The sequence below is a fragment of the Camponotus floridanus genome, unplaced genomic scaffold, assembly GCF_003227725.1.
Source record: "Camponotus floridanus strain SB8 unplaced genomic scaffold, Cflo_v7.5 scaffold45, whole genome shotgun sequence".
Lineage (NCBI taxonomy): Eukaryota > Metazoa > Arthropoda > Insecta > Hymenoptera > Formicidae > Camponotus > Camponotus floridanus.
In genome coordinates this window covers 1,061,981-1,088,648 of record NW_020229603.1, presented here as the reverse complement: position 1 = coordinate 1,088,648, position 26,668 = coordinate 1,061,981, and the positions used below count along the sequence as shown (strand labels likewise).

The 26,668-nt window shown below is 37.7% G+C and overlaps 1 protein-coding gene across 2 annotated transcripts in view; it reads left to right on the top strand.

The window, feature by feature from the left end:
• The window catches only part of LOC105256742, a 234,967-nt gene that overhangs the window by 26,711 nt on the left and 181,588 nt on the right, over nt 1-26,668 (top strand). The gene's annotated exons all lie outside the window — the stretch shown is intronic.

Below are 26,668 nucleotides of genomic sequence, written 5' to 3'. Positions count from 1 at the left end.
TGCATGTCTTCGTTGCAGCAATGTTTCTTCGAAACGTTAAAATGTATTTCGATATTTGTCATGGCATAAACACACGGCTGATTAAGCAGATTTATCATTTAACTCTTAATGTTATTCAAAAGTAAAAATTCTTGATAATTAAACTCAATGTTAAATATGCAGCGAAAATATAAACTTTGTATTGATCTTGAATGTAGAAGTAGATTTGCAAAATCTAATGAAAAAAAGTTTGGCACTAAACTTAGAAAGTCGAAGAACAAACTTCATTACTATATAACATCCAAGTAAATATTGAAAGTTTAAATCGATTGACAAAAAGATTATTTATATAAGTTAATAGTTATTTATTAGTAGTTATTAATATAATTTATTAATAGTTATTTATTAGTTATTATAGTATTTTTTGTATGTGTTTGAAATATAATTTTCATAGTTTTATGACACTTTAAATACATACATATATATACATATATATATATATATGTATTTAATATATATATATATATATATATATATATATATATATATAAATGAATGAATTACAATATCAAACCATTTTATACAAAATTGTGACAATATCATGTCACATCAATTACTATATGTGGAAATGAGAGATTCATGTTTTTGACAATAAAATTAGATTTATATTTTCTAGAATAATATATTTTTCTTAATATATATAATCTATGAAAATTGAGAGAACGTTTAAATGTTTTTAAATAGCACATTGTGTTATGCTATTTTCTTGTATAAATAAAAATATGACAAAACATTTCTCACGTAAAAGTTTAGCATCCGTGGTTATTATATGAATAATAATTTTTGAAAATAAAAATTTCGTATATATATATATATATATATATATGTATATATATATATATATTTTTTTTTTTTTTTTTTTTCCGGTGTTTATATAAAATTTGTCATTTTTGTTATAGATATATTTTTCCTCTAAATTAATTTTTGCATGTTTTAATCTTATTCTCAATAAAGCTAGAGGAAAATTGAATTTTTGAAATAAAAAATATCGTATATTAATATTTGCTATTTTTCATATGTATAACAATATTGAAAAACTTTTTTGTAAAAATCTGGTTTTGCTCTTTTGCACATTCGAATTTAAAGCATTTATATTTTCAGTGATGGTTTATAAATTACATTTTAATTTTTAATAGTTTCTCTACAAAAAAACAATATATTTTTTTAATTTTTACCAGGCCAGTAATATTTTTTTTATTTTATATATTTCTTATATTAATATTATGAGGAAACGTTGAATTTTTCTTACAAAAGGCATAATGTTTTAATGTTTAGCACATTAACGATTAGCAATATCCAAGAAATTTCCAAAGATAATCGTGTTTTGTCATTATATGGATTGCTATTTTCGAATACAAGAGGTTCATGTTTTTGGCGATGTTGGCACTCCATATTGCCCACATGTTCGATCGCTAGGAGTATAATAGGTCGCGAAATATAATCGGACTGCGGCATCGGTATGGCCGCCGTTTGCAGTTTGTAATATACTGGCAATACAATACGGTGTTTCTCAAAACTTTGAAGTGGGCTGCGGTTGCAGTTGAATTGCTTCATTAGATCTTACTTGTACGGGGGTTAAGACCGTCCCGATATTACTATTCCGTGCGTTACAGCCGATTCCGCAGTGTGAATTCGCACATCGAATTAGCTGAATTTCCAACGCGAATGCGGAATAGTAACTTCATCTCTAGTCATTGGGAAATCTTCTGGATGATGATATATGAAACGCGAGCAGCCGTAAAAATTCCAAATACGCTGTATGATTACAAAAATAATAGAATTATTTCGCGAAAAATATATTCAAAATTTTTATCGATCAACATATGTGAGAAATATCAAGTTTTCTTTTACTTCTTTTTGATTATTATGTCAAAGAGGAGGATATGCATGTAATAATAAGGAAATATATAATCATTTGAAGCGGATTTGAAAGCATGATTTCTTTTTCGAGTGCAACGAATAGGTTTAACAAATCGTGGTTGTTTAAATATGTAAAGACAGACTGTGCGTGAACAGTGCCGATTGAGAGAACTTTTTTCATTCATTCTTTTTCGTGTTTTTATTGGCCAGACATCGATTAAAATTGAACGTGTTTACAAATTCGTGGAAGCAGTAACTGTAGTTGCTCGTATTATGGTCTAGTGGCACGTGATTTCGTAATAACAGGGCGCGACAAATGGGCTCCAATTTTGTTCTCTATATCGTGCGTAAAAAGATCGGGAAATCAATGCGTGCGTTGTTTGGATGTTTTATTTGTTCAAAAGGATACTAAAATGCATGTAATAATAGTTATCTCTTAATTGGTATAACAAAATATTAAATTTAATTACAATTTATTATTTTTTATTATTTATTATTTTTTTTATATTTAAATCAACACTCTACAGCAATTTTTTATTTAAACTTTTAATTTCGAAAATTTTTATTAAAAAATTGTTTAAATTACATGTAGAAAATATTATTCTTCTTTCTCGTTTTTATATAAATTTTTTATAAAATACGAAAAAAAATTATATTACGTTTATATAGTTATATTTCAATAATTATTATGTACATTTTTAAATTCAAACATAAACTAGAAATAATATGAAGAAATAATAAAAGTTATAATAAATTATAAATAAATTATAAATTATAAATATAACTATATATATCAAGTTAATTACTTTAAAATTTACTTATATCAAGTTAATTACTTTAAAATTTACTCTGAATGTAAAATAGTAATAATGGCGCGAAATTAAAGTTTACTACATGCAAAATTAGCTTTATTTCAATTAAATTATTATTATTTTGTGATGTTAAGAATTCCTAATTATACCATCGCAGAATTCGTGCGAAAATACCTATGAGTTTTAACAGGATACATTATTGTTAAATAAGTGGGTTTCATTGTTTAAATTGCCTGACGAGATATGATGGTTATACACGGCACTTATATATGATATTTAGTGCGATGATGTGTAAATAAATGTCAAATAAATTGACATTGAATGTCAAATAAATTGACTATGTTAGCGAATGAGAACAAATAAAATTCCGTTCGTCGCGGCCTTTATTAAAACTTAAAAATAGTATAATAATTTCTATAAATTTCCGACAAAGCGTTTCGCGCTCGCGATTGATTGAACGTACTAATTCGATATTTAATATTAACCCGATGTATCGTTGAATTATGAATACGGCGGATAACAACATGGCGTACAATAAATTCGACGTAAATTGATCCGCGCGTTCAGTAGATGCGTATGCGATCGCATCGACGCCAATATCGGAAGTTAATTAAATACACTTCTGCATTGTAACTTTAATAATATCAAGGCTGACGCGCGTATTTAATTACACCTAAATTTACTCGATCCCCTTCCCTCTCTCTCTCTCTCTTTCTCTCTCTCTCTCTCTCTTCTCTCTATCTATCTCTCTTTTTCTGTGACATCTTGCGCAATTCCAGCCGTTGGCTAGTCTGCAACGACGATGATAACTATCATTAACGTTCTTAATGAAATGTGTTGAATCGCTAAATCGCATGTCATCGGAAAGTTTTTCGAGGATAATTCTAAAAATGTATACATCTCGCCGTATTTTTTTTCAAATAATTACAACTCTTAATAAACTATGCATTTTTTCCAAATAAAATACATCAAATAACAAAATATATATTAGTTTAGGCAAAAAGTTAACAATAGTTTTGCTGTTACGAGCACGCTTATCGCACGTAGAAGCAAAATAACCCCATTTAGCGATATATATAAAGCCGAAACACGAAGTAGAGAGCGACGGAGTGCGAGAAACAAGGTCGAAGGTATGAGAAAGGTGGAGAGGAAAAGAGGGAGAGGGTGCGAAGAGTGCCTTGAGTCGTCTAGTGGAGTAGTGCAAGGAAGAGTGTGCAGAGGAGGTAAGAGAAAAGGGGTGGCGAGGGGTGCGCCTAGGGAACCGAGGATCAGATGATGCCTCTGGTTCCTCCGCTTTCCATGCCCCTTTTGCTTCTTCTCTTCCTTCCTGTACCGCTTTTCCTTCCTTCTTTCGACTCCTTCATCTCCGTTAACCCTCCCGCCTCTTCTGTATCGTATCCTTTCGCGAAACCTATCCCCATCCCTGATAGGGAGAAAGCAGAGGCGGTCGAATGTCTGCCGGTCTACCGAGCTCGCTTTGGTTTTACATAGTGACGTTCGGACGAAACTGGAAACCGCGCACGAGATTCGCGATATGTGCAAAACTGTTCGTGCATTTGCAGTAAATTCTGTGTCATTTTATTTGCGCTTTCATATCCGATTGTTCGCTGTATTGAAGATTATTAGACAAAATTAATCATACACATATATTATATAAAAGTATAAAAATCTCGAAATTATTTTTACAAAATAGAATTGTTGCAAAAATAATTTACGTTTTTTAATAATATATTTTGCAACTGTTAGATGAATATGCAATTTGCATGAAAATTTGTCAGATAGAGGTTTCAGCGTAACATAGACAGCTATATATGAAGTATATACAAGTAAGGAGATGTGATAGCTAGTTTCATATTACACTGTCGCATAATGCTCCGCCATCATAAAAAGGGAAAGGATATATGAAACATAAGGTTTTCTTCAAAGGGGAGGCACCAGCAAGAAATAATGGATATAATGAGGCAGACGTTATTCATTTATCGTGTCTAGGTACTCGTAATGTTCTAAGAGAATACCTTTTCCTTTATTCCTGTGTAATAAAATCATGATTTTTGTTATGAATATGATACTTTCTAACAATTTTGATAAATAAATTTTTGCCTTTCCCGAATTTGACTTTAAAGATTTATAAAACCGTTGTTTTTTCGTTATCCTTTTTCTTGTCAAGTTGCGACTCACGAAGATTGGCCATGATAACTATATACGAGAAATTGATGGCTTTACCGGATAACGGTTAACGATAGTTTGATATTAGCACGAGACTGCTTTGAACGGACGAGCTTTTGCTCGTCCTAAACATTACCTTAACATTATTCAACTAACTCTCAACAACAATCGGAAATGCTGTTACATGACCACGCAGATTAGTTGCGCTGTTGTCACTTTGAGTAGTTTATCGATGTAATTTTAGTTTTATATATATATATATATATATATATATATATATATAAAACTATATATATAAAACTATATAATAAAAATTAATTTATATATATATATATATAAATTAATTTTTTTTCGATGCGAATGATTTAAAAAAATATAAGTCGCAAACACAATTTGTGTGAAAAATCATACAAGAATATCGTGCGATCAATCTGATATAGTGAAAAGATTATGATCGGGACCAATTTGCGTTTTATCGCGCCATCTCGATTATAATAATGGTATACTTGTCGGGGCCAGGTAAAACGAGAATGATATTAGGTATTCACGGTTTATGTCATAATTTATGCACCCTACATTGCTGCACTATTTTGTTGAATATATGATTTCACTACGTTGCCGCGCTATTTTGTCAGATACACGGCATTCTCTTTTTCTTTCTCAATATCTCGATATTCCGCGGCTCGTAATCGAGATTTATATCATCCGATCGACATTACGTTCATGGATAATACCCTGCTTACCCTATGGTTCCTTGCTTCCATATCCGTTATTTCTGACCTCAAAAGCACGTTTGTAAAATTCGATTTACCTACACGTGTTTATCAGATAAATGGCGAATATATCGGTGAAAATATGAATCGCTGGTTTGTAACAAAGTAACAAAAGCCGCAAACGCCGGGACGAAAACTGCCAGTTTGTGCTGCGCGTTTGTGCGTATTATTTCAGTGACAATATCATGCAACGAATTTTATATATATCGAAGCGAATATGCGATCTCTCTCTCTTCCTCTGTGAAAGTAGTTAAATTGTTGAACAAGGATATTCCTTTTGCTTGCTGCAGTTTTACGTAACAGCTTTATTTGATAGCTTTGTAAATATGGAAAAAGCAAATGAATTTTTAAATTGTAGAAAATATAAAAAAGTATTTCAAGTATTCAGTATTTATTAATATTCATAAATAGTTAAACATTCATGAGAAGAATAAGAGAATGAATTTTCAAAATAAATAAATCAAAGAAAATTAAGATAAATTAAGATTAAGATTTTACATTTGAATTAAAAAAAGAAAATTTTTTTAAACTGTAACGTCTAATAATCAATAAACAGTGAAAATTGCCGTAAAGACTCACGACTTTACTTTTTCTTAAATATTAATCGATCTCATATATGTATATAAACTTTTTTTTATTGTAAAATTACCTCACTGTCACCGAGTGCACATTTTGTAGTATTTTTTTAAATCCAGTGTGATAAGAGAAGAATCTTAGAAACCGTGTAAGCACAATTTCTAGGATTCTTCCCCGCATATACCGTGATATAACTCGGTTATATCGCGGACTGGCCGTCCAAACTCCTGAGAATACTACTTGCTCCATATATAATCTTTAATCTTTTTTTTCGAAGAAGGGAAAATCTTTTAAAGAGATTGAAAAGGTCCGTAAGGTTCTTCAGTAGTGTGGATTTTTTATCCATTAAAATCTCCTCTGGTTTTTCGCACTGCACTTATGGGGAGGATCCTGGAAACCATATAAACATAATCCCTAGGATCCTCCTTAATACATACTTTAGCCTACGTTTAGCGGCATAACAAATTCCAACCGCGCCGAACAAAATCCGCGACTTGGAATAATGTACAATTATCCGGTGAGAAAGTCTGTCCGTCGTCGGGTGCAATTAGAGTACATCCGCCCACCATCACCGTCTCGGTCGATCTCATTTTTTTTCATAAATCTCTGCCGCACTTTATAAGCGGTCTGATCCTAGATTAGAGTTAATTTTGAAACGGCGGACCGATGGTCGAGCTATAAGTGGATTTTTTTCTGTCGGCGGTTCGGCTATCGCCACCGATGAGTGGATCGGATTATGTACATATCAGCTCACGGAGTTGCGGCGCGGATATTTGATCGGGGAATAACGAATGATGCAGTGCGCTTCTAAATGCATCATCCGCACCTCTCGAAATATCGATCCCTCGATCGGTACCGCCGCAAGAAGATATCGAGTGAATTCCAGGCGAAAATCTCGCGTTGTACCACATACATGAAATTTACGCAGACTCTGATTTTCTGTGCATGTTTCATGCGATGCATCGAAATGCATTGTCGAAATCGAACTGATTATGCTTCCTACGCTCTAACCATATAGGCATCTATCAAATGCTATAAATCCGTGTTACCCAGCCAACATCATAATCTATAAATTCGAAATGAATTACGCTCTGTGTATGAGAAAGCGGAGAAATGAAAGAGAGAGAGAGAGAGAGAGAGAGAGAGAGAGAGAGAGGGAGGGAAAGAGAGAAAGAGAGAGAGAGAGGGGAATCAAGCGAGTATGTTATTGCTCGAAACTAACTTGAAGAACTTTAATCACCAATCTGACTTTTCACGACCGTCGTTTGCAATTGGTTATTGAAATATCAAGCAAATCAGCCAATGTTAGTAAACGAAACATTGCGAGTAGTTTCGTATCGCGACAGAGAAACGGTGACGCTTCGCAAAATGCAATTTAGCTCGTGATTATTGATTGCTTTTGAGTCGACAAACGTACGCACAAAGGATGCGTCTTCCTTTGATTATCGCACGGAAGGATTGCAGCCTTTAACTAGATTCCATTCCGATACATACGCATTTCTTAGGTAGCGTCCAAGAGAAACGAATAAAGCACAAAGTAACGAAATTTGAGAAGATTGTTCTGCAGCTCTCGTATATCAGCGCGATGCTATTATTTGCGCGATTAATTTCAATTAACTGAACCGATTCGGGCCTTGTTTCGAACGTGTCCTGAGAATGAGAAGAATTGGTGGCTCTTTTGTATCTCTTTTCCCTATCCTCTTTTCGTGCAACGAATGGTGAAATAAAATACGATATCGCCAACCCGAAATTGAGCGTTACGCGAAAGCCCGGTCGGAAACTAATGTAAGCAATAACGTCGGTTTAAGCGTGGCTTAATGACTATAACTATGGCTAGGATTAGCAGCTAACTTGGTCGTAAACGTTTCCTTTGGGACCCGGAAGGCTTACTTAGACTGGCGTGGATACACGGAGCCACGGAATATCGCTAACCGAAAACGTGCTCGTTGGCCGAAATGTGAGATACGAGCTACTCGGAGGAATATTCCCTCGCAGATATTCAATGGCGGATTTCCCCATAGATTCTGATTTTTTTCTTGAAGAATGTAAACATTTTGTTTTTGACGCGACATGTTTATATATATAATTCACGTTTATATATATCATTGTACATTACATCTCCTATACATGTACATTTTATTTGATTAGTTTTCATATCTACATTAGAATGTTAAAAATATTTTTAAAATATTCATATCACAAGTATAACACACGTTATTAATTTTGTCTTTAGTTATAAAAAATGTTGATATTATATTATTCTATTTGACAAGCAAAACTTATTCATTTTTCTCGAGCTATTGATTGTTCGTATTTACGTAAATCCGCGGCATTGATAAATCCACGACTCGGAGATGTGAAAACGAAAATTCAACTAATCTTCAACTGCTATGGTGCTACATAGGAGATAAAATAGGATTTAGTCGTGTTTACGAGAGAGAGAATTGTAATACAAATTTATCGTATTTAATGCATAAATTATACATTTGCGGCGACGATTTTATTTTCCTCCATCTCTATGTATACGATAAATACGTTACACATACCGCGTATTTCTTTCATATATAACGCATAGGATCTGCTTATAAAACAGAATGCACGTGTATCATGCATGCTTGTTTCCATTTTAATCTTTCTCTCATGCGTGGGAGAACCGCGTAAAGCCGCGTGAAATGGCGCGAGAACACAGTACGAGAGACGCGCGCTTGGATACACAAAGTGACACCTCGCTCCAGCGTAACGCTTACCTTAATTGCAGTGGCAATGGCGACGAAGTGTCGGAATGCGGTTACGAGGCGGTAGTTCGAGTTGCTCGAGAGTAGTCACGGTATCACCGACACTTCTTCTCGTATACGTCCGCTGACGTATTGTTCGAGTGTTCTCGCGGAGAAATCGCATTTCCGCCGCGAGATAGATGCGAGACGATGATTAATATGCAACATTTCGAAACTTATGTATTGTCGAACGTTATATACAGGATGTTTCTTGATAAGTGCGGAAAATTTTAGGAGATGATTCTTTGTCGAAAATTAAGGGGGGTTTTTCATATAAACATATACTCCCACAATCCGCCCTGTGAAGTTACACTCCTCCAAAAATGGAGGTAAAAGTTAGATTTTTATTTTTTTCTCAAATTTGGAACAAATTAAAGAAATGAAATTAGGTGGGTATTTTTTGCTAGTAGAAAGGTTATTTATTAATATTGTTTTCAGTCTCTCGCATTGTTATAAGGGAAACTAGCAACTCTTATTCAATTTTTTATTAGAACTCTTTAATGTTTAAAATGTGAAAATTCCCCCTTAATTTTCGACAAAGAATTATCTCCTAAAATTTTTCGCATTTATTAAGAAACACCCTGTATTGTATTGTTGTTATTTCTAATGTTATACTTGAGGAATTACGAAATACATTGGTGGTTCATTTATATGATATACATTTCTTCAATTGATTTTCTTCAAATGTAATGTTCTTTCCGTTGAATCATTAAATAATAAATTTTAATATAAAAATAAATAAGTTTCAAAGTTTCTTTGAAGAGAAAAATAACCATTGCGGTTATTCAAAGCGTGCAAAATACTCGCGAGAGGATGCGCGATTTTTTTCGATGCGCAATCTTGTATTGACTACACCGTCAGATAGATTACCACCAATACTGATTAATTGCACGTGAACAAAAGAACGAGATCGCTTTTTTGCGAACCGCTTTTTTTCGCGTCGTGAAAACGCAAAACAACGAATTCATAAAATCACGTACGTTCATGCGATTGTCGAAAATCCTGTTAAATAATATAATCGATTAAATTATCTCGATGCATATTATATTTTAGAAGTGACACCTCGCGTTGCCGCGAATTGTTGAATTTTTTTTATTCCATCAACGAGAGGGATCGGCTCGACCAAAAACTGCGTACGCCGCTCCGCCATTAATCTTTCACACGTCTGTCGTGAACGAAGATCATATCTCCATATCGAAATGCATTCTCGGCATTGCGCATCGTGGTACTGTAAAAATCGAGCGCTTTTAGAGGACTGTCGGGATATCTCTTTTATAGAGCCGATTATGATGCTTTTATTTCGCGTTTCGATACAACGGGGAACAGCTAGATTTTTGTTTTCTATTGTTACGTCAGCAACCGTCGGAGAATCACGGATTGTTATATTCCATATGGTGTTTTTGTTAATGACGGGATTCTTTAATGGAATTGCTATCGTGTTTCACCAAGCGAAAATTTGATAGATGAACTTGTCGCTATCGTTGCTCGGTGGTAGGTTCTTTTCAGTTGTGCAATCGAACGCTGTCGATCGAAGGTATCTAATGATTGAGGAGATTGCAGGTTACTCGTTGAGAATTTCAAGCGGGTATCACAAGAGGATTCTCTGCAATCCAACGAACGTTTCAAGTAGATACTCTGATTGCGATATATCTCGAAGAGTAACGAGTATCATAAATTCGCACTTCCCCTAACAATTGTGCTCGTCTATAGAAATCATGTCATAGCTTTTAATGATAAAGTTGTACACAAGTCGTTTTAAGAATAAAATTTTATTATTGTGTGCGTTAGACTCTGCTTTCAATTATGATATACATCCCAGATTTTTGAAAGGAGTATAACTTTCCATTTAAATAATGTAACAATGATACGATGCTTTTGGACGTCGGTTTGAAATTTTCCTTTGATCCGACTTTATAAGCTTTATTATAATAATGCTTACCTCGCTAATAATTTTATCGTGGATCCACCGAGCTCTCTCGCGCGATGTTATATCACGATGGCACTTTTTGTAGCGCAAATACTTAAAAGAATAGAAAGAATGCGGCGCGCAGGAAGGTCGTTTCAGGAAGGGAATATAAAAATATGTGCTTAAGCCTTCAATCGCCCCAGCTACGTCGCGATTTACATGAGAAGACAAAAACTTGCTTTCGAGGCGTCTCTCCCCAACCTCGCCATGAGCTTTCGCCGCACCCGTAGCTTCTCTCCTTTCGCTCTCGCACACCCACGCGCACACATACACGTACACGTACCCGGGATTGCGCAGTGGAGTATGCGAGCGCGACGCAAGGAAAAGCTGGCTCAGCGGGACTCCCTCGCGCGCCGGTACTTTGCATTTTACAATAGCAAAGATATTATGTAAAGCGTCTGTGCACGCGCAAGCACGATCACGCACGCGGCCTAACACAGCACGCACACGCAGATCTGGCCGTTGCGTGTACTTAGTATACCTTGGTACACCTGGAGAAATATGGTATCGCGTAACTGTACACATATACACGTGTCGCCCATATAATCTTTACATATGTACATGTATCTCTGCGCGTACTTGAGCGTTTAAGCTCTCTTTCTCCTTTTCTTCCACCGCGATACCGCCGTCGTCGTCACTTATTCCATTCTAAATTCTCGTCCGCGTACAAACTATCTACGCGCAGCCTCTGTAGGCGAATATATATTTCTGCATATATGCATACGACGCATCGGCAGAGAGATAGAATGAGAGAAAGGGAGCTAGGGACGAAAGAGAAGGGCAAATGGTTGTATGTCCTTCGTGTATATGTACACACACAAACGCGCATTTAAATTCCGTCGTCTTTTTTCGCGAAGCGTTCTACCTTATCTTACGTAACATTTCCCGTTTATATCGCGAATATGTATGTGCGTGTTCAAGAGAGATATACTCACTGTTCGGCTAAACGGATGATAAGGGAAACAACGTTCCGGGTTAAGCTAATACCCGATGTACTTAATAAGTAATGTGCATTGCGTGAATAACAAGGAATTAAAAGGAGCTAGAGGGATGTCGCGTTACACTTGCGGGTTTCTTATCGTTTCTCGCTTGCTAATTGTTAATTAAAGCTGTAATAGTAATATTCAGTTTGTTATAATCATAGATTGAGTCAAGAGATCCCGTTTACAAATTCTTTTGAACAAACGCAGTAACTCTTTTGTCGCGTAATGAGAGAAGTACGGTATTTGTATGACGGTCAGACGTAAGAGAGATGCAAACTGCGCGCGAAAAGGATGACATATTCTTTCCATTTACAATCCTCGGAGCACTTTGCTTCCGTTCTGGACTCAAAGGACGAAATATACGTTATGCACGTGAAGAAAAAGAAAGATACCGCTCCGGTATCGGGCTAATATAGGGTCGCAAAAGGTGAAAGGATCTTGACGTCTTGCATCCACTTTCCGACTTAGCCTCCCGGGCAGGGTTCTTGTCTTCGCCGCCCTTATTGCCAGTCGTTGCATTCCCTCTATTCCTTCCCGCCGTCGGCCTGTAAAAGAAGAGTAGCCTAGTGCGGATATCGATTCTCCTCGCCCGTATATGTGTATTATGTATGTACGGTATGCTCCACGAGGGCATCGAGGTTATCTATACGAGCCATTTTAACGCGGTGCATTGTCTTCGGTGAATTGCATTCCGCAGATACTGCCGCCCGACTGTCGCTGCACCAAGCTATCGCTCGTTGTATCGAGGCCGTTATGCGATTCACGCACCGCCGCAATAGCGGCGCGATGCGCGGAGCGGGTTTGAAAAAGTCGACGCGGATACAAAGCGCGAGCGCGCAACTCGCCCCGACGCCCGGCGTCGGTCGAATGAATTTCGTCGTACATCGAAAAAAAATTCAATCAAAATGGCACATACGCGAGCGAGCACCCTTCCCTTCCCCGCCCCGCTCCCTCAGCGTTTTTTTTTCTCCTCCCTTTCGATACCTCTAACATACCGTCCTTGTGAGAGAGAGCGATCGTCGGTCCATTATCGCTGACAATTCCGCGCGTCGCGATACATGGAGCTCGATCGAATTTCAATAGCACATTTTTGACGTAATGTTTTTTGGAATTGGCGATGGAACATTTTGCTTTGATTTTCTTCGCCTCTAATTTCAAACGTGCTAAATAACTACGACACATTGAGATGTAAAAGTCGATGAAATATGTCTTGAATTGGTCCTCTTATAATTTATTTCACGCGTTGTTTTTTACAAACGTTTCTCACTGCAACGTTTATCGTATTCACTCAAGAAATGCATGGAATTTTTCTTTCCGCAAAAATAACATGAATGTTTTTGGGAATATCCGAGTACATATCTCTGTCGCGAGAATTTTTAATAATTAATCACAGATCTTTTTCTCTATTCAAGCATTGAGCGCGAGCTGCAAAGTCTGAGAGATCAATATGGCTAACAATAAGATTAGTTTTTATTCAATTGTAAAATATTTTCAATTTTTGTAAATTTATCATATCATACAAAAATTATTTATACAAAGAAACGTATAAAATACATACGAAGTAAATATTTTACATAATATTTTTTGTGTAGAGAGGCTTTCGATCGATATTATTAATATTTTTCAATTTGAAAATCTCTCGATTTTTTTAAATTATTATATTTGTAATTTATTTTTCGTTTTACTTCATTTTTTGTTTTCCGCATGCAAACACTCGGATAAACGAATATGCGTACACCGGTGTAATATACAAAAAGTAAATCATAATTACCGATTTTGTGTATTTTTTCCTATCTATATACGTTTTCTCTATCTACCCGAAGAATTCGAGTAGCGTGGGATTACTCGCGTAACTCGCACACTTGACAATGCGGAAGGTGAAGGTTATTTATGTGGCAGTTCTTAATTAAGTTCGTCCTGTAATCGGCGTAATCCACTTTGCGAGGAGAACGGTCCCGTATGTTCGCTCAATTCTCGAGTACGCCCACTGAACTGACCCAATACTGTGCAATGTGGTGGCATTGGTACACGCACATACATATGTGTGCGAATGTAAGGCTTACGCGAGACACGCTGCTTTGTATTCGTATCTCAATGGCGAGAACTTTCTAACGATATTATGAACTAGGCTAATCCTTTCCTCCTACCCATTTCTACACCGAGCCTTGCATATCTCCGCAATTTGTATCTCCGACACAACGATTCGGATAATTGTGTTTTATTACCCTATGAATTCCCCGCATTTTCCCTATCGAATTATACGGAATTTCGAGGGTAGTTGTGTACTAATGGTTGACCCAACTTTGATTGCTTATTTTATTAGAGCATCGTTACTGTCGCAAGCTTATTAAACCACTCCGCGAACTGATATGCGAATCTGATTATTTGACATAATATAAATCTAAATTTCTATCGAATTTGTGCGGAGTGATAGGAAAAATTTGCGAAAAGCTCTCGCGCTCGTATGACATTAATAATGTTGTTGAAAAATGTAGATTTGAGGAGCCAGTGGCGGTTCTCGGTAGCAACCGAGTAGCTGTAAGTGATGAAAAACTGCGAGACACACGAACTAGGTTAAACCCTCCACGGTCTAGATTTCGTATTTTCAATCTTCTTGGAGCTGCCTTGAGCCAAGACTGCGCCATCAAGTTGCATAAAAGCGCAACCTTTGAAAAGGGCACGTGTGTGCTTCATCCAGCTTTCGACAAGAGCGTGCTCGCGACGAGGAGCACTTAGTTGGCGACGTGTAAGATGAAATACGTTCCCTTGGCGTTACACCAATTCCTACGAATGGCGGTCCACTTTAAACACTCGAGCGGTATCTTCTATTTCAAAGCGTTTCGCAAGTTATTAGGATTATGCGCGGATACTAGCGGCCGTATCCGCTAGAAAGATACTACCGTGCTAGTAATTGTGCGGTTAATGTATGCAAAAATGATGCAAATTTATCGCTTGTTGCGCGAACGATTTGCATATCTGATGACGGATGCTTGTTGTAAAACGTTGCTATGCATTATTTAAGTACGCCCGCTGCATTTAACCCTCGCGTTTGCGGCGGCATAATATTCTCCAAAGTATATCTCCTCTCGTCAAACGTTACCGCACAGTTACGCTGATTTAAGTTTATTTAAAGCACGTCGATTTATAATCCTCGCGAAATTGATCGACCATCTGGTCGATTTGCGATCCAGCGAGATTATTATTATCGCCACGTTAATGTACTCGCAATATCCATCCCAGCGATTAATCAGATTTTGTCTGTTGTTCGTGCGTTTTTAATGCGTAACGCTAATCGCGGTTCACGTTTTGTCCGAAACGCTCCGTGTGTGAACCGGCATTGCATCATGCGCACCGGGACCGATAATGAATGTCGGCCCATGCAAATTGGGTTAATTGAGTTTCAATCCGCGAGCGCGCGCGTGCGGATCAGATTTTTTAGCGCAAATTTTCCCCGTGGCTTTTTGGGACTATTAACTCCGGTGTACAAAATCCCAACCTAATGTACAGGGCGCTGGCGTACGATCTGCGTGCACCTTCCGTCCCTCGACGTTGTGGATGGGAAGTTATTAGATGATATATACGTCTCACATCGTCTCATCTTTCCTTAGCTTTTTTTTTTTTTTTCGCTAAAGTTACCGCGCGATTTACTACGCTGTCATTTAACCGCCCCGTAACCGGTGGGTTTAATCTCCGCTCGCGGAGTGCGGGCTCATTAGACTCGATTAGTCTGCAAGCAGACACGCTTCTTGATGTTCTCCACGAGCACACGACCGTACACCTATACGGCAGCGGGACGTGTACACATCGGCGTGCAGTCTGCACAAACTCAATGTCACCATTAGAATTCAGGCAGCACGTTGGTATGTATTTCAATGTATATATTCACGTGCGTTATCTCCGCTCAAATATATGCACCGCCAAGTGTATATGTACACGTAAATGCGAATTGTCATATATGGATGCGTGTATGCGTGCGTATTCACAGGTCCTATCTTTGATATTACATGTATAGGAGGTGAATAATTGGATTAAGCAGTCCTATAGAGACTGTTTCGAGGCAGAGAAAGAGAAACGAATTTTCTTGTACTATTTATAAACTTTTCTTGAATATAATAAATTTAATTAAGATTGTTGACATTTTACTATTCAATTAGAATTCGATATATAATATTTGACGAAATAGAATATATGATATTTAAATGACAAGCCATGTCTCCTGCTATATTGCCACGAAGGTTGCATTGTCATTACACAATACGACATTCGCTTCGGCATAGTGAATATTCGGCATGTGGTACGAATGAATAATAGGAGCACTCGTACATTGCACTGGAATCACGCGGTGCTCTGTATAGGCTCGTTAAAATGTATCACGTGCCACGGCTCGCGTGTCGCACGAAGACCGACGTAAGTCTCTGGATTTCCGACTTGTAATGTCATTGGCATACGGAAATGGCACTTTAATCAGTTTCAATCAGTTTGTGCCATGTACATGTGAACTTGTCGATCATTTGCACGAAGCTGAGTTAAGATTTAGATCGAATCAGCAAGAAGAGAGGAGAAACAATAAAAACTTTATATAGTGTAATATATTACAAATAAAATAAAATACATGTAATCTGTAAAATGAATGCAATTGATTCAACACGTTAGAATTATCAATTTAAAACGATATCGTGCCGTATCGTTTGCTCTGCCGGCATTTAATGTTAAATCTTTAATGATATCCGCGAAATAATATTACTGTAATTAATACAATCTATTACAGTCTTGACGATCGTGACAATCATGTAGCGTTGGCAAGAATGATTTTGCGCGTATAATTCTTCAAGCAATTTGTTATCTCTCTCAACGATGATAAATTGGCATCATAGTAGTGAAAATCACGATCGACCCCGACATAAATATTTGATAAAAAGAAAGCTCCAACGAAATGCACGCTAATATGAAAGTAACAAAGTCAAATGAATCGTAACCCGAATAAAATTTCGACTGGATTTGACTTTATTTAATTAGTATCGCCTCGCTGCAAGCTTCGCCGTGATTAATCTTATTGGCCGATACGTTCCTAATGTGTCAGCTAATCACCGCAGACGGTCAAATCTTTACAGAACGCTGCCGAAAATGGAGGTGGCCATTACCTTAAATATATTGAGAGTGTTTCGCATTGCTTTGTGACAAATGTTTCGTCTGCCAGACCGAACGAAAAAGCTTGGAGCGTGACGCGAGATTTGGTCATGGTTGAACACGCGGAACGCAATATCGTTCGTGACGATTAAGCATGGGCGTCGAGATTTACATTGAAATCAGGATTGTAAATATTCGGGTATTGAATTGAACTATTTGAGTAATTGAAATAAATAGGGATAAGAAATGTCTTTTTTTATGCTCGAAGTATTATTGGAAAAATCTGCGCTAATTACACAATATAATATTCATAAAAGCAGTCGGTTTGTCAAAAATGCAATAACCAGTTTTTATATATTCTTGTTAAATATATCGTCATATATACATATATTGATATATATATGTATATATATATAGAGAGATAAATTTTTATTCCGTAAAAAGGAAGGAAAAGATTGCGAACATCGATATAGAAGCTTGCGTTTCTTACATGGCCTTCTATGATCTTTGTCGCTATCCTAACGTTGGGATAAACTCATTTTGTCGACAGCTTTCGGGATTTTTGTTATCCTCTTTATGCTTCATGTGCTCTTTCTCGCTTACCCATTCGTTCTATTTTTATAAAGCTCTCTCTATTTCTATACTTTTTCTTTTTCTCTTATCCAGACACTAGGAAGGTCCATTATCTTGGAACAGATGACGAGTAAGCGTTCGTTTAATGAAATCTTCGTAGTGATTTTACGAGGAAAGTTTTGTGAACTGGATGATAGGTGCAAGAGAAAGAGAGAGAGAGAGATTTTGAAAGGAAACGGAGAATAGTTATATTTCTCTTCGTTGTTCCTTTATACATGTAGCTTTATACATGTAGCATAAATGATATTTCTGGCTGGCGGTTTCCAAGATTCCGGAGATAAACAGAACATATGTCTGAATGTTAAGCAAAAATATGTCGACGTTAAAATTTTACTAATTAAGATATTTCCATTTATATACGTGCAAGATACATCATTAATTTTATAAAAATAAAAAGGAAAATCTATGTTCAAGTTAACTTATGTTTAAAAGATTACTAATTTTTGCCAAAAATTGTTGCAAAAAAAAAACAAAAATTATCTAACAATATTTCTTAATCGAGCATTAATTATGATTTGTCCTTTCTATTTTTTTTCGTAAAAAATCCGTACTTCTCGCGAGAGATTCTTGGATCTTTTCTCGGCAAAGTCACATTAAACGGCTCCTTCGTTACGACGGATGATGCTCTTTGCCGCAAGAATTACTTATATTATGCAGAGACCGCGCGTGCTGCGCGTTTAAAATTGTAAGCATCATTCGACCGAGTTTCCGCGCTCGCCGCGCCAAGAGAATACTGAAATAATTTATGTCGGTCAATTTCTCTCGGCACGACCCCGGTCTGAATCTTTCATGCGGTCGTCCCGCGCGAGAATGCAATCGCTGCACCGGTTGAATTTTAAATAATGAAGTTCAGATTACATCCGCGAAGGGAGTTAAGGCCTTTAATAAACCGGAAAGAAGATCGTAAGGAGTATTCTTTAGCCCTGGACGCGAGGATACTTTTGAAATCTATGTCGAATAAATATATTGACGCGCTCTGCGAGATGTTAATTGCGCGATCGCGGTTATAATCAAATATTCAATGCCTCTTATATATCTTTCGGATGAAATATAAATCAATTAATTGAAAAGTTTCGAGACGAAAAGTGAAATTACTTTCGCGCGACCTTATTCTCGATCTAAAGCCTTCAAAATCGAACACCAGGTACATTGCTCGGGCACATAGTAATCTTTTATTAAATCTCACTCTTCGCTACCCTTTTGCCTCTCCTCTCCCTCGAAAACTTGCTTCGGCCCCAATCTTCTTTACGCCCCCTTTCGCTCCTTTTCTCCGGCAGCCGGTTGCCTTCTTTTAAGCCATCAGACCGAGTTCCGACTGCTTTAAATCCGGTTTCCGCACCACTAATGACAAACGTCTGCCTGATTTCCGTACGTTTGCTTTCCGTTTCGTCGATCGTGAGATATAAGATTTTATAGGAAACAGAAATCTCGAAATTTTGACAGATGTATACAATATAATTTTGATAATGTTTAATTTCATAATAGATGTTAATTGTTGTAAGGTTAATTCAGTATTCAGTATTAAATAATTATTTATCACAAGACAGTGCTATACGATAATAAGGAGAGTCGCAAAGCTAATTATTATTACGTTTTACGAATTGCATTATTGATATGCTGAATCGATAGCACATTAGCGACTCGGACAGAATCGGTATCGATTCGGATTGAATTTAAGCTACGTATCTATGCAGTGACATCGTTATTCCGTTCAAATAACGACGCAACTGAATATTACAAATTATTGATTAAAGTTATGATTAATTGATTCAAATTATCAGAGCGCGAACCATTAGTCGTTACTGTTACTTCTAATTAGTGGCAAACAGAGCACTTGTTTGACTGTTCTGTATCACGCGAGGAGTGTCGATAGTTTATTGCGAATCATCGAGAGTAGGATTCGGCAATAAATATTGAAAAAGCGAAAGTTCGAATAACGTTAACAAAATGAATAAAGTCGAAACGTTGTTATTAAATCCTGTCGGTTCTAGTATTTAATGTTTTCTATTTCAGTTATTCGATAATTTCGACAATCTTAAAAGGAAATTTCAACTGTTGAATACAGAGGATGATATTCAGATTATAAAAGTTCAATTCTGCGTACATTTTTTTCCTTTTCTTTCACGCACACATATTATAGAAGTTGTTTGATGATTTGACAAGTTTCAATGGTGATACATGACATAATTTGAGATTTAACAAGGCTTATAAATGATCTCTTAAGAAATTTTTCACATTATTCCTTATTTTTTCTCTTTCCCCTTACATAAGTTTTTATTTAATATATTAATTATTCAATATATTATACATAACATGGATGTATTGGATTTGGAAAAACAATGCATGAACAGAGAAAATTAAATCATTTTCGTATTATTCGACAAAGGGAAATTTGACAATTTTATGTAGCTTGGACATTTTAATTTTTTGTCAAAGGGATAATGATCAATATGATATGTGAAAAATTCTGCATATGAATATTCCACATGTGTAGATAGATTTCTGCTTTACGTCTACGTACGTTTGATATAATAAAATTCTATATAAAATATGTACATCTCAGGTGAATTGAAAGAAGAAAAGTCTTATTCTGAATGTTTATCTACAGAGTTTCATTCGAAAGAGTTGTTTAGAAAAGAAATGCGTAAGGAATAAAGGATTAAGAGCTTAAAGGAAACAGGTGCGCCGAATAATCCGAGACACATCTAAAGGAACATCTTCGAGGAGAATGGTATAGGATAGTTTAGCTCGTTCGAGCGATCCTGCCGGTTCGCAGAGACGAAGTAGATAATTTTCTTCTGCGTCGCATCGGGATGTCGGATCTCTTCAATCTGTATCCACCCCAATAAACTTACTGTCACGTCCGACAGAGTAGCCTCAAGGTAGCTTCTTCTCCACAGTGAAAAATCTCTTTTATCTCCACATCCCCTGACTTCCTGCCGCAACGAGCCACTTCCGGCTTCTGCCTACTTTCGATCCGAAAGCGAGCGTAGATTTCTTTTGCCAAATAGTCCTGATTCATAATGGCTGCATTTCGAGCAGAGCTATCAGTAAAAGCCATGCGATTTTGAAAGTGATGCTGAGACTGTATATTATTTTGTGACTGTTATTGTTTTATGCAATTTCGTAACTATTCCATAATAATGCAAAATACATGAAAATATTTTATTAAATCCCATCCTTTTTATAAAATGTATAATAATATTTAAGTTAATTTATATTAGCCGAATTCCTTTTGCTTTATGCATCGGATTCTAACTTAGAATGTTCATAAAAAGAGAAAATTAAATTGCCCTTTTGACAACTTTGAAATCGATTAGTTTCGTTTTAGTGACTATTTTAATTTGAGGTTATTTAAGTCCCAACTTTTGAAAGTTTAAAATTAAATATCTTGATAATCAAATCAAACATTAAAATTCTATTAAAATAAACTTTCTAATAAACTTTCGTCATTCTAATAGACAAATAAGTTTTAATGCGTTTATAATTCTAAAAGTTTAATCGCGATATTAAGAAGCTTTATGGTCAGTTTCATGTTTTAATTCTGAGATGAAATAAATGTGGTACTGTAAATATTGCACTGAAAAAGAAAATATTTTAATTTATCTTTCAACTTCGCGCCAAAGGCCACACTTATCGTATTGACTACAATAGCGACATTTATTTGATTCATCTATTTTCCTGTTTCGTTTGACTTTGAATGAATTGCTGCGTTCCTTCAATACTGTGAAAAAGAGTTTCGTGCAACGACTTTGTCTTTGCCCTCGGCTCGCATATAATATTCACTAGGAGCTGCGTTACTTTATATTCGTAGCGGCGCCTCTATCCGCGTCTCTGTCTCTCTCCCGGAAGAACGAACTTCCCGAGGGTTCGAGTACGTGGCGTAAAGGGTGCACGAGCCGTCTGCCGGGGGAGGTTGGCAGGGTTTGTTGGTGACGCGCGGGGGAGTAGCAGGTATATTAGATAAGTTCTGTCGCGCGAAGTAGTGCGGTGGAAACTGCGTTCTCGTTGGGGGATGACGACAGTCTTAGGACAAGGGGTAGAGAAACTGGTTACCCGTGTCAAGGGTTTTCTTTGTGTCACCCTTCTCCTGTAGTTCGCGAGGCGGTTCTTCATTACGAGCCAAATGGAGAAAATTGAAAGTGCCGTATCAGACACTAGGTACGGCATTCTCAATGATCTTTGTTGCCCAACGCGTGTCTAAATTTATTTCTAATTAATTTTATTACCAAAAAACTATCTTCTCATTTTTTTTACACACATTTTTTAAATTTACATTACATCTTATTCATCTCTGAACAAAAATCACTAGCTTTTTTTATATGTAAGTTCTTTATCATGTCGGTTATTTTTCTTTTAATTTTCTATTACTGGAGATTTCCTTTTTTAGAGAGAAAATAAAATTTATCAGAATTTGAAGCATTATTGCGTGAATTAGAAATACTTTATTGTACATTCCTTTCATTCACATGCTTGAACTATGTACACGTAATTGAGTGCCTAGTTAATGATTCGTTAAGCGAGTCGATAAATCTGTATTTACGTACCGCACCGGGAAGACCGTTGAAAATTGCCTTTTCTGCTGAAATATTACCGGAAGAGCGGAAACGCGCGAGTAACCGTTTGCCCGCGTCAAGGGTTTCCTCCTCGCCGCGCCTTACCATAGTCGGAGGTAGGGCTGCTCTTCATTAGAACTAAATAGAGAAAATTGAAAGCACCATATTAGAGCCGTTGCTCGACGTCGTAGAAAGCTCAGTATACTGCTTAGTACGTCGACTGCTCTCGATGAAAATTCACGTGCATGCCAGTAATGTATATAGAAATTGCGAAATGTGATAAAGTTCAAGTTGCAAGAGAATAAAGGTATGTACCTCAAAATGAGTCTAACAAGAAAATCTCATTTTGTGGAAAATATAAATAAATTCTTCAATAATTTTCAAATAAATTTTTAAATAATTTCGAAAACTTTTCTTCAGAATGTTGATTATACGAAATATATTTCGGCGATAATTTGGAATATAAATGGCTCTCTTAATATCATAATTGAAATCATAATCCGTGAAAACAAGAATTAAATGTGATAAGTATTATGCAATTACTATACTTGTTTTCATCCTCTTTCTGTATATCACACACATTTCTCACTCTCTTCCTTTCTTTTTCATTTGATAATTTGCTTTTAGAAAATTACCGCAGAGCATCTTTGTGTAATCGAGCGTTATTTTAAGAACGACGGCAATTAACGTTCTCGACAGTTTAATCGCAAATGTAATTCGCGATAGAAACGCGAATATTTTTAGCTCGTCGTCTGAGAACTGAAATAAAAGACTTTTAAGAATCCTCGGTCTTTATTTAAATCCGGGAAAAGAAATTTTTGTTTCTCATCATTCTGGCTACATGCCACATCTTGCATTAGTCCTGTCTCGAAGGAATCGCAGCTCTTGCATTCGGAGTCATGCGAAGCAAAATTGAACCTGTGATTTCTGACAAATTTATATTACAATACCAAAAAATAATATATGCACGAGTTACAAAAATGTGTTTTAAAATGTTGCGCGACTGTGTAAATTTGAATATTGAAAAATTTCGAAAGAAACCTCTCTTTGATCGAATTTCTACCAAGATGGAATCGATCGAAACAAGTATTAACTCGAATTAAATCGGCATATCGATGCAAAATATCGATGTTTCGTTAAGTTTTCAGGTCGTCGCTCGCACGAGAGCCGGACATACGGCATTAAATCTCGCAGATACGCGCGTACATAAAGCTCACGCTGCTAAGTCACCGAGAGCGGGGAGGGATAGTTAATTCGTTCGTTTCAAGCGCGCGTTTCGCGTGATAAATCCGATTCTTGCCCGCGCCTAAAACTCCGTGAACTTTGTCGGTGCTATCGCGAGCCGGGCAAAACAACGTGGATTCCGGTCTCGGCCAAAGCGTTCGTTTAACCAGCAGTTAAGCCGGTCGCGTGGAAGTCGCCACGAGGAACAAATCGCATCTGTAAACGGTAATTCAAGGATGCCACGAGGCGGATCCGTCGTCTGAATAATGCATCGTGCTACGTGTGAGATCGTTCCCCGATGCTGTGCAACCGCGTGCATCGACGACACGTCGTCGTCGCCACCGCGTGTGCGATGTTGCGCAGGAACAACAACATCAACAACAACACAATCGAAATAAAATGCGACGATGCGAGCGAAACCACTCCGGGTAGTTAATCAGCGGAGCCGCATCGCCCACACGCAACGAATGCAGAATAATCGGCCGCCAGTCATCGTCGATCGATAGCGCTTTTAAAGGGTTGGCCACGCCGCGCGATTCTTGATGCACGATCCTACTCGCGATATCATGGGCGCGTTTATTCGAAACAAGGATTTTATCTACATCGACACGATGTAAAACATAGGGCGATAAGTAATCGAGGACCGGGTGAAAGCTATCGACAATGTACGGGGACGTTGAGAAGGATTTAATAATTTTCAAATAAATTAAAAAGAGCGATAGGCTTTTAAAGCCGGGGCTTGCACGTCGACGATAGCGAAGCGAGTCCGAGTCACGATCTGCAGCCGAGAGACACGCGGTGATTGTGCACGCGACATTAGACAGGAATGCGCACATTCGCCATTTCCAGCAAACGGTTCGCTTAATTAAAGCGGGCAAAGATTCGTTCCAGCAAGTGGAAATCGGTTGATAGATACCGTTGCAAAATGTATCATTGCGGCGGCCGCCACAAAGGGGCAGCGTTTCGCTTTGTGGCGTGCAATTATGCCTGAAACGCGTCACGGACTTTAATGAAACCCCCTGTCAGCGACAAGTATTCGACTATTTCCGTACTTTGCGCGACGCGTTGCGCCAACTATTGATCGTTATTTATTGTTGACGAACACCGTTTGTAACCCACCTTTCGTGTAAAGCGCTCGCTCGCGAAGGATGGGAAAGAGTTCCCGATCGCGCAAAAACAATAGTACGCGCGTGCTTTTTTACGATCTATAAAGGAATCGATTGAAATTTTGCGAAGTATTCGAATTACGTATAGCGCGAGTGCTCGATAATACGGAACACACACCCCGTTGCAAGGGTACTCGATCGCTTTTGCAATTCGGAGCGCATAAATTTCTATCGGGACTCGTTTATTCGCATCTGTGGAAAAAGCGCGCTGCGTAAAACTATCAAACTTGTCTCATTATTCGGAATTGGATAGCATTGCACTCGCATTTTATTTCACGTGTCGACTAAACCGGCACCGACTTCCTTGTCTCGTTGCGTAATCGATACGCGAAATCGTGGAAAATACGTTTCAGTTTCGAGCTTCTAGATTCCCGCGACTGGCTCGGCGACAAATAAAATAGATAGACGTGGTTATGGGACAGTAAATTTTAATTGTGCGCCTCCATCTACTACGGACGGTCGGTTCGCTACTGCCGCGGCTATGATCTCGGTATCCTGATTCTGCCGTTGGCAGTCCCACCAGGCCGCATATTGCTGCCATGCCCGTGTACACACGCGAGAGAGAGTCCACACGACACGTTTATACACGGGCGCATACATACATACACGTATATGTGATACCTACATGTATGTACGTGCACTTCGTTCTCAGCTGGCACGAGGACAGATTAGTTTGCAAACAATTTCATTTCTGTTGCTGTCGGCCATTCGGCGAGGTCGGATGGAAGGAAGAGGGAAAACTGGCGAAACAAGGGTGACGGGGCACGGGGAATTCACGTGCATGAGCGAGTACATAAAAACGAGAGAGAGAGAGAGAGAGAAAGAGAGGATAGCGAGGGAAAAAAAAGAAGAAGGGAGAAGTTGGAGCGAAAAGTCCGTGGAAATCGGCAGATGGAATTTACATACATCATACGATTTACGCGAGGACGTAAAACGTTTGTAGCAAAAGCGGCCAGTCTTGTCGGGGATAGAAGAGAGGGGAAAAAAGTTTGTATAACGCCGCTACAAAGTGGACTCGCCAAGATTCTCTACGATAGTAACGGGCGAGTTGTTGCGCTTTATTAAGAACGCTCCTGATGCGAAGCGATTTGCACGCGAGAAGCTTCATTAACTTTATTATAATAATAGTGTGCGCGTGCAACACACGCGGATTCAGCTTCAGGTAATTAATCCTTTCGGTCGCAGCAATATTTCACATGCGATTTCTGTCCCTACGTAAACGCGTTTAATTTCTGTCGGTGGCAAAAACAGATAAGAGCAAACAATGTTATTATTCTCTCGGTTTTTCCCGACGTTTGTATAATTTCCGAAGATTCATTATTAATATTTGTTTTAAATGCAATATTTCTCCGTAAAGTCTAAATTAATTTGGAAATCGGAAGATTACACAGATGTATGTCTCGACCTCCGCGTTTCCAAAGCGGATGATTCAATCCGTGAAACATTCCACAAAATTAATAAGCTTTCGTAGAGAGATATTACCACGCTTATTTGCCGAATATCCAGAGTTGGAATTATTTTGAACAATAATATCGTTCTGCTGGTTATGCGAAAGTTGTGGAACAGTCGCGGTACACGGGAGCGCGCTAATATTCGCGTTTGCGCTCAATAGCAAAATAGAGAGGGCTTCTCGCAAAAAGCAGAAAGGGGAAAGCGCCTGTCGCGGGGAGCGATTTCCCTGGAAAATTGAGTCGACGGCATGGTACGCGTCCGCGGATGAAAAAGTTGTTCGGGAAAGGTTACATAACCGACACTCTCGCCAGCCACTTTTCCGCGCGCGGTGGGGGAGGTGCAAAAATCCGCGCAATTCTGCCAGCGCGCCGGCACTAGTTGGGCAAGCTTGATTTATTATGATGGCGCGTGTTGCGCCGGACAATTGTCCGGTCCCGGTGGCCGTAAGACGAGAAGTGTAATTTATCGCGAGGACCAAGGGATCGGGGAAGTGGGTCGTTTGCCGATCGAAGAACCGGCGATTCAAGGGAGATTTAGTGCTGTAATATGTTTGTTTAAATT